Genomic DNA, 9179 nt, shown 5'->3' with positions numbered 1-9179 from the left:
TATATAGTAACTATCAAAAAATCCACATTCCCCAGGAAGAATGTGAGCGCCAGGAACATTGAACCATTGTACAATCACGAGGATCCATTAACGTTTACACTATAGGAAAAAAACACTTTCCTACAATGACAGCCTGACTGAAGTTGGTGTGATTTGTAGGTTTAAAAACCTTCCGATCTTTAGCTTTGGAAATTGAGTTTTATGTTCCGTTTCTGCATTAGGAACACTTCCATTTCTAAAGCCCACCCATAAATACAAAGTCCCTTCCTGCTCTCCCCTTCTCCCTTTTGGCCTTTACTATGCTTAGCAAGCCAAACGGAAGCTTAAAAGTGGCTGCCAAGTTAAAGGCTCAAGAGCCATTTCATAATACTACCACATGCTCCAGGACAGGATGAGACTATTATTATTAAAATATTATTCACTGATAATTTGAATGTTTTCACTAAGTTATATCTTTATGAAAGCAAGTAGATGCTATATGGTGAAAATGATACATTTTCGGACATTCATCTAATTGTGTAAGTTTTTGTGACATCAACTCCCAGTATTCACTGACATTACTGTTGAGATTCTGGGGAATCAAAAACTACAGTAGCATTATAACTGATAAGATCATATAAAAGATTATAATTACATATCTTTAGTATTATATATATATATATATACAGACATGTGTAAAGGTACATACATTTCACATCCACATATGTAACATTTGTGATACGGTACAGTATAGTGGTCAAAAGTATGTATTCTGCCATCAGAACAACTGATATCAAGTATCCCCACCATCTGCTAGAACACGACCCAGGGAAGTTCATAGCCTCTTGGTATTTCCTTTTCCTGCTTGAATCTAAAACAAATAAAAAGGCTATGGTGGGAACAAAATAAGATAGTATGTAAAGAATTCAGCACAGTGTGTGACACACATTGAGAGCTCCTTTAATGTTAGGTGTAATCACCATCATTAGCATCATCATCATCATCAGGGGAGGAATAAGCCTTCTTAGTATTTATCACCAATCATAGCTACTAATATTTGCCTCAGTCACTTTCTGACATAAAAGTTAGAATTGGACAATAATTCTAAATAAGAAAGTATATTGATTAAAAGCTTTAAATTAGGTTCCATCGTATGCCCATTTCATGAGTGTGAATATTAATGAAAGCATTTCACATACATTAAAAATCCACTAAAGCGAGGGAGGCTTAAAAGTTATATTTGTGTTAGATTATTACAATAAGGAACCCCAATAAGTAATTTTTCCTATTAGCTACATCCCTGTGTTGTCCCTTCTCTCAGTGACTTCTTCCACTCTTGCTTTGGCCAATGGAAAATCAGCAAATACTATACCAAGAGATGCCTTCGTGGTGCTTGAATTTTGGGGTGTTCCCTCTCTCTTGCTGCTCAGGTTCAAGATAGGCTGTTATAGACATGTGGCCCAACTAAGAGCCAGTACCAACTGCCAGACATGTGAGCAAGGTTATCAGAGACCAGCGGCTGACCGCAAATGCATAAGGGCAATTGAAATACATGGAGCAGAGAAAATCCATCCCAGCCAAGCCACAGAACTATTTCCTAATTAATGGTTTGGGGTATTTTGTTCTGCAGTAAAGCTAACACAGTATTTCTCCTCCAAATAAGTAATTTCTAAATTACTCAACTGTGTGAAACAGTAGTTCCATTTTTTTAATGCCTTTATTGGTACATATTTATGTCACATCAACAGTGGCAATAAACACAGTAACAAACAAAGCCTAATCCTATGTGAATTTTGGCCTCAAGAACCTCCTCACAGTAACATGAGGTCAGACAATAGGAAGTTTCCTCCAACAATAATTATAGCATTTGTTATAATTTAAATAAAAATAATTTAAAACCTAATTTATATATGAAGGCACTATAATTATTTCATGTAGTCCTCACAACAGCCCATAAAAGAAGTTTTACCCTTATTCTCATTCCTCACGTGAGGAAACTGAGGTTCAAGAATTAAATAATTTGTGTAACATTATACAGCTATTAAATCAAATATTCTTCATAATTGCTATAAACAGTTTTACAACTTTATATTTTTATATTTATGCATTCCAGTGTTTATAAGTATACAATTTTATTAAATTATACTTAGTAAATTTATTTATATATCTTAATAACAAGTTTCAAAAAATATTAGTAGAAATGCTTAATTTCAGCTTGCCTTCACTCAAGTAAATTTAGTTAAATATCCAGTTTGTGTTACCTACTCTGAATCAAGCTTCTTTCTCACTCATCAAACAAAGTCATTTGTTTTTTGTGTTTTTGTTGTTGTTGTTGCTGTTGTTGTTGTTGCTGCTGCTGCTCTGCTGTTTGTTCGTTTTTTAGACACAGTCTCACTCTGGGACCCAGGAGGGCATGCAGTGGCATAATCTCGGTGAGCTACAACCTCCACATCCCTGGTTCAAGCAATTCTCCTGCCTCAGCTTCCCTAGTAGCTGGGATTACCGGCGTGTGTCACCACTACTTTTTGTAATTTTAGTAGAGACAGGGTTTCACCATGTTACCCAGGCTGGTCTCAAACTCCTAACCTCAAGGGATCCGCTCGTGTTGGCCTCCCAAAGTACTGGGATTACAGGCATGAGCCATTGTTCTGGCTAAAACAAAGCTATTTGAATAAATGATCTTTAAGCCCCCCTTTTTTTTTTTTTTTTTTGAGACAGAGCCTCTCTTTGTCGCCCAGACTGGAGTGCAGTGGCACAATCTTTGCTCACTGCAACCTCTGCCTCCCATTCAAGCGATTCTCCTGCCTCAGCCTCCTGAGTGGCTGGGATTACAGACATGCACCACCACGCCTGGCTAATTGTCGTATTTTTAGTAGCGACAGGGTTTCACCATATTGGTCAGGCTGGTCTCAAACTGCTGACCTTGTGATTCGCCCACCTCGGCCCCCCAAAGTGCTGGTATTACAGGCGTGAGCCACTGCACCCAGCCTAAGCTATTTTTTTAAAAAAAATCTTTTTAAAGATTCTATGTTTAAGACTTACGTAAAGAAGAGTAAATAAGGAAACTACTGTGTTTACCAATTTATTTGCCCAAAATATATAATAAAACCTATAATAAACTTTTATTAAGTTTAATATTACATACATGAATATATTGAAAGGCACAAATGGGCTCTTTTATATAAAACCAAATGCAGAAAGTAAATTATAGGAAAAACTAATGACAGCATTACTTGAGTAATACTCTTACTATTTCTGCTACTGGGTAGCTGGGCAATTTGAGCTCTTTGCCTCAGTTTACTAATTAGTAAAATGGAGACAATAATGCAGATTCAGTGACAATTCTGTGAGGAGCAAATGAATAAAAAGCAATAAGATACATTGTTTATCTACCATTTAGTTCCTTTGTGGTAGGCATTATACACCCATTATCTCCATTCTCACAAGTAGCATGAAAGTGGACTATAAGATTTACCAAGTCTACACATCTTAGACAAAAGCAAGACACTGCTCAAATCCAGACACAGGCATACTCAGAGATTTGGAGAATTCATTTCAAGTCCACCACAATAAAGTAAGTATTACGATAAAGTGAGTCATACAAACTTGTTGGTTTCCCAGTACATGTAAAAGTCATTTTTACACTGTAGTCTATTAAGTGTTCAACAGCATTATAGCTAAAAAAAAAAAAAAATACATACCTTAATTAAAAATACTTCATTGCTAAAAGTCTTAACAGTCATGTGAGCCTTCAGCAAGTTCTAATCTTTTTGCTGGAGTAAAGTCCTGCCTCAGTATTGACTGCTACTGACTGATCAGCAAAGGTGGTGATTGCTAAGGTTGGGGAGGCTGTCATAATCTCTTAATATATCAATAAAGCTTGCTGCATTGATTAACTCTTCCTTTCATGAAAATTTCTCTGTAGCATGCAATGCTAATTGATGGCATTTTACCCACAGTAGAACTTTCAAAATTGGACTCAGTCCTCTTGAACCCAGCCACTGACTTATCATCTAAGTTTTTGTAATATTCTGAATCCTTTATTGTCATTTCAAGAATGTTCACAACATCTTCACCCAGAGTAGACTGTGTTTCAAGAAACAACTTTCTTTGCTCATCTGGAAGCAGCAACTCCTTATCTGTTCATGTTTTATCATCAGATTGCAGCAATTCAGTCACACCTTCAGGCTCTACTTCTAATTCTAGTTCTTGTGCTTTTTCCACATCTGCAGTTATTTACTCTGCTGAAGTCCTGAAACACCCAAAGTCATCTATAAGCATTGAAATAAACATTTTTTGAACTTTCATTAATGTTGATATTTTAACATTCTCCCATGAATCGTAAAAGTTCTCAATGACATCTAGAATGGCAATTTTTTTTCCAGAAGGTTTTTGATTTACTTTGCTTAGATCCATCAGAGGAATCTCTATCTATAGCAGCTATAGCCTTATGAAATCTATTTCTTAAATAAGACTTGAAAGTCAAAACTACTACTTGATCTTGACAGGATTCTGTGTTAGCATGCATGGAAACAACATGAATTTTCTTGTACATCTCTATCAGAGCTGTGGAATTACTGAGTGGATTGTCAATGAGTTGTAATATTTTGAAAAAGTTCTTTTCTTTCTGAGCAGTAGGTCCCCAAAGTAGGCTTAAAATATTCAGTAAACTATGCTGTAAACAGATGTCTGCCATCTAGGCTTTGTTGTTCTATTTATAGAGCACAGGCAGAGGAGATTTAGCATAATTCTTAAGGGAGTTAGGATCTTCAGAACGGTCAATGAGCATTGACTTCAACTTAAAGTCATCAGCTACATTAGCCCTTAACGTTAGAGTCAGCCCACCCTTTGAAGATTTGAAGACAAGCATTGACTTTGTCTGTTATGAAAGTCTTAGATGACATATTCTTCCATATAAGACTATTTCATTTACTGCACATTGAAAGTCTGTTGTTTAGTGTAGCCGTCTTCGTCAGATCTTCTGGATAACTTGCTGCAGATTGCACATCATCGCTTGCTGCTTCAACCTGAACTTTTAGGTTGTGGAGTTTGCTTCATTCCTTATACCTCATGAACCAATCTCTGCTAGCTTCAAAATTCATCGACAGCTTCCTCACCTTTCTCAGCCTTGTTACAATGGAAGACAGTTAGGGCTTTGCTTTGGATTAGGCTTTGGGTTAAAGGAATGTTATGGCTGGTTTGATCTATCTAGACCAGTAAAGTTTTCTTCAAATCAGTAATAAGGCAGTTTTGCTTTCTTATCATGCATACGTTCATAGAATAGCACTTTTAATTGCCTTCTGTACTTTTCCTTTGCATTTGCAACTTGGCTAACTGGCTCAATAAGCCTAGCTTTCAGTCTGTCTTGGCTTTCCACGTGCCTTCTTCAATAAGCTTAATCTTTTCCAGCTTTTGATTTCAAGTGAGAGGCATGTGACTTGTCCTTTCACTTGAACACTCAGAAGCCACTGTAAAGTTATTAATTGACCTAATTTCAATATGGTTGTGTCTTAGAGAATAGTAAGACCCAAGGAGAGAGACAGAGATGGGGAAATGGTCGATTGGTGGAGCTGTCAGAAACACGCAGCATCTATCAATTAAGTTTGCCATTTTTTATGAGCATGATTTGTGCTGCCCCAAAACAATTATAATATAACATCAAAAGATACTGATCACAGATCACCATACCAGATACAATAATAATAAAAAAGCTGGAAATATCAACATCTGATGCAGAGACAAAAGTGAGCACATGCTGTTGAAAAAATGGTGCTAATAGACTTGCTGGATGCAGGGTTGCCACAAACCTTCGATTTGTTTTTTTTTTTTTTTTTTTTTTTTTTTTTTGAGACGGAGTCTTGCTCTGTCGTCCGGGCTGGAGTGGAGTGGCCGGATCTCAGCTCACTGCAAGCTCCGCCTCCCGGGTTCAGGCCATTCTCCTGCCTCAGCCTCCCAAGTAGCTGGGACTACAGGCGCCCGCCACCTCGCCCGGCTAGTTTTTTTGTATTTTTTAGTAGAGACGGGGTTTCACTGTGTTAGCCAGGATGGTCTCGATCTCCTGACCTCGTGATCCGCCTGTCTCGGCCTCCCAAAGTGCTGGGATTACAGGCTTGAGCCACCGCGCCCGGCCGATTTGTTAATGCAATGTTTGTGAAGCACAATAAAGCAAAGCACAATACAATGAAGTATGCCTGTATCTCCGGCTCTGCTGCATTGAGCTTTGAAAAATATTAAGGCTGGTGTTAAAATAACATGAATTTAGATACATAGCTGGCTAGATTAATCTTCTAGATCAACCACCGGTTGACTGGGATCTTGACCAGAGACTGTTAAGGGTGTAAGGATCTTGAAAATGACTTAGTATAAGTGCAACAAGCAAATGAAGACCCTAAAAAGTGTACTTATTTGGTCAAAATGTTACTGACAACTAGAAAACAAGATGGCTATGAACAGATTTCTGACCTCAAATTCAGTGTTTTTCTTCCCTACTCTAACACATTGGAAACTATAACATATCTATACCTTAAATAGATGATATTATCTACAAGGAACTTAAAAAATTTACAAGAAAAGAAACAACCCCATCAAAAAGAGGGCGAAGGGTATGAACAGACACTTCTCAAAAGAAGACATTTACATGGCCAAGAAACATGTGAAAAAAAAGCTCATCATCACTGGTCATTGGAGAAATGCAAATCAAAAACCACAATGAGATCCATCTCATGCCAGTTGCAAAGGTGATCATTAAGAAGACAGGAAACAACATATGCCGGTGAGGATGTGGGGAAATAGGAATGCTTTACACTGTTGGTGGGAGTGTAAATCAGTTCAACCATTATGGAAGACAGTGTGGTGATTCCTCAAAGATCTAGAACCAGAAATACCATTTGACCCAGCAATCCCATTACTGGGTATATACCCCAAGGATTATAAATCATTCTACTATAAAGACACATGTACATGTATGTTTATTGCAGCACTATTTAATACAATAGCAAATATTTGGACCCAACCCAAATGCCCAACAATGATAGACTGGATAAAGAAAATGTGGCACATATACACCATGGAATACTATGCAGCCATAAAAAAGAATGAGTACATATCCTTCGCAGGGTCATGAATGAAGCTGGAAACCATCATTCTCAGCAAACTAATACAGGAACAGAAAACCAAACACTTATCTCACTCATAAGTGGGAGGTGAACAATGAGAACATATGGACACAGGAAGGGGAAGATCACACACCGGGGCCTGTCAGGGTGTGGGGGGCAAGTGGAAACAGAGCATTAGGACAAATACCTAATGCACGTGGGGCTTAAAACCTAGATGACAGGTTGATGGGTGCAGCAAACCACCATGACATATGTATTTGTTACCTATGTAACAAATCTGCAAGTTCTGCACATGCAGCCAAAACATAAAGTAAAATAGAAAAAATAAAAATAGAGAAATACTTACCGTTTATTTTTCAAATCTTAAGCAAAATATCACCTTTTCAATGAAATCTTCCTGATCTCAATGTAACATTACCCAATTTTTTATAACTATACTGCTTTTTTCTTCTAAGATTACTAGCTGTCATATTTTTTTTATTTACTCATTCACTCATGCCATTATTGTTCATATTTTTCAATTACAGTGCATGCTCAGTGAGGGCATTTTTATGTGCTGGGTGAGTGGGAGAAGTTTGGTATTTGCAAGGCCTAAGAAAGCTTTTAGCTTCCTGGGATAACTAAGCACATGGGACCATGGGAAGCCTCTCAGAATATCCCACACTGAAATCATGGAATGAAGTAGCCAAGACCCCGTGCACTTGAAGGGCCATAGTAACATGTCCACTGAGAGACATGCTTTTCAGTAGTAATTGTGGGATCAGATTATTTGCTGGCCAAATCTCCCGTCTATTAGTGTGGGCTTCTTAGAGACAAGTATCAAGATAAGATTAAGTGTACAAAGATTTTAAGGGAAACACCCATAGGAGAAAATATGGAGAGTGCCTTCAGATTGTAATACAAGTCTGATCCCAAAGGAATAGAGCAGGAAAGAAGGCTGAAATGAATGTGTCTCAGGCTACTGTGTAATCTAAGGAAAGTTCTGCAAAATTTTCAGGGAGTACTTGAACCGAAGTTGCCCATCAAAGGAATCCTGTGTCTTCCAGAAACAGACTTGCCATAGTATCCCTTAGCCATGCTTGATGTGGCTGGAAGCAGCCCCTGGAAAGCATGTGTAAATGTGGCAATGGATTTCGAAGCAGGGCAGCAGGGTCCTTGGGTGACACTCCCTGTAGCTTGTGGTCTGAGTGACACATACTCATGGCCACCATGACTGACATCCAATGTCTTAGAACTACATGATATTGGGGCACCATGGTAGGTGGGCATAGAAAGGAACCTTTTAAAAGCCTTAAGATTAATTTTCCACCAGCCTGACAGAATGTTGGTTAAAATGGAAAATAAAATTACTTATAAAGCAAAGGTTGTTTTATTTCTTGCCCACCTGAGTTTGTGAACTGAGCTTTATACTTGCTACATGTAGGAGGATACAGCATTCCAAACAGAGTGAAATGCTTTTTTAAAAATCCAGAGAGTTTTTTTAAAAAGACAATTTGGAGGAATTGGAAGAAAATAAGTCCAGTTGCAACATACAGAGTGAGGAAGGAAATAATCACAGATAATGATGAAAGACTTTAAGATGCCTTGTCTTTAGCAGGCTTTTAGAATAGTAGTATAGCTGTCACTCAGTATCCACAGGGGATTGGTTCTGGAACCCCCCCAAATACCAAATCCATGGATGCTCAAGTCTCTGTTACAAAATGATGTCATATTTACATATAACCTAAGCGTATCCTTATAGACATACTTTAAACAATCTCTAGATTACTTATTATAAGTCACAGAATGTGAGTGCTACGCAAATAGTTGCTATTTTATTGTTTAGGGAATGAACAAGAAATAGTCTGTGAATGTGCAGTACAGATGCAGCCATCATAGGTCTAACTGTATTTTTTATCCATGATTGGTTGAATCTATGAATGGGGAGTCCTTGGATATGGAGGGCTCCCTATATACACAGATGTAAGGAGTGTTAGGCCCTGCCACGTGCCTGAAGTCAACAATCGGATAGATATTACCCTTTGGGAGCCTCGGTTCCTCTTCTGTAAAACAGGAAAAAAGATAGCACCTACGCCACAGGGGAGT

Source organism: Colobus angolensis, unplaced genomic scaffold (assembly GCF_000951035.1).
Source record: "Colobus angolensis palliatus isolate OR3802 unplaced genomic scaffold, Cang.pa_1.0 Scaffold256, whole genome shotgun sequence".
Classification (NCBI taxonomy): domain Eukaryota; kingdom Metazoa; phylum Chordata; class Mammalia; order Primates; family Cercopithecidae; genus Colobus; species Colobus angolensis.
The sequence above is the reverse complement of the archived record's forward strand: the minus strand, read 5'-3'. Positions refer to the sequence as shown.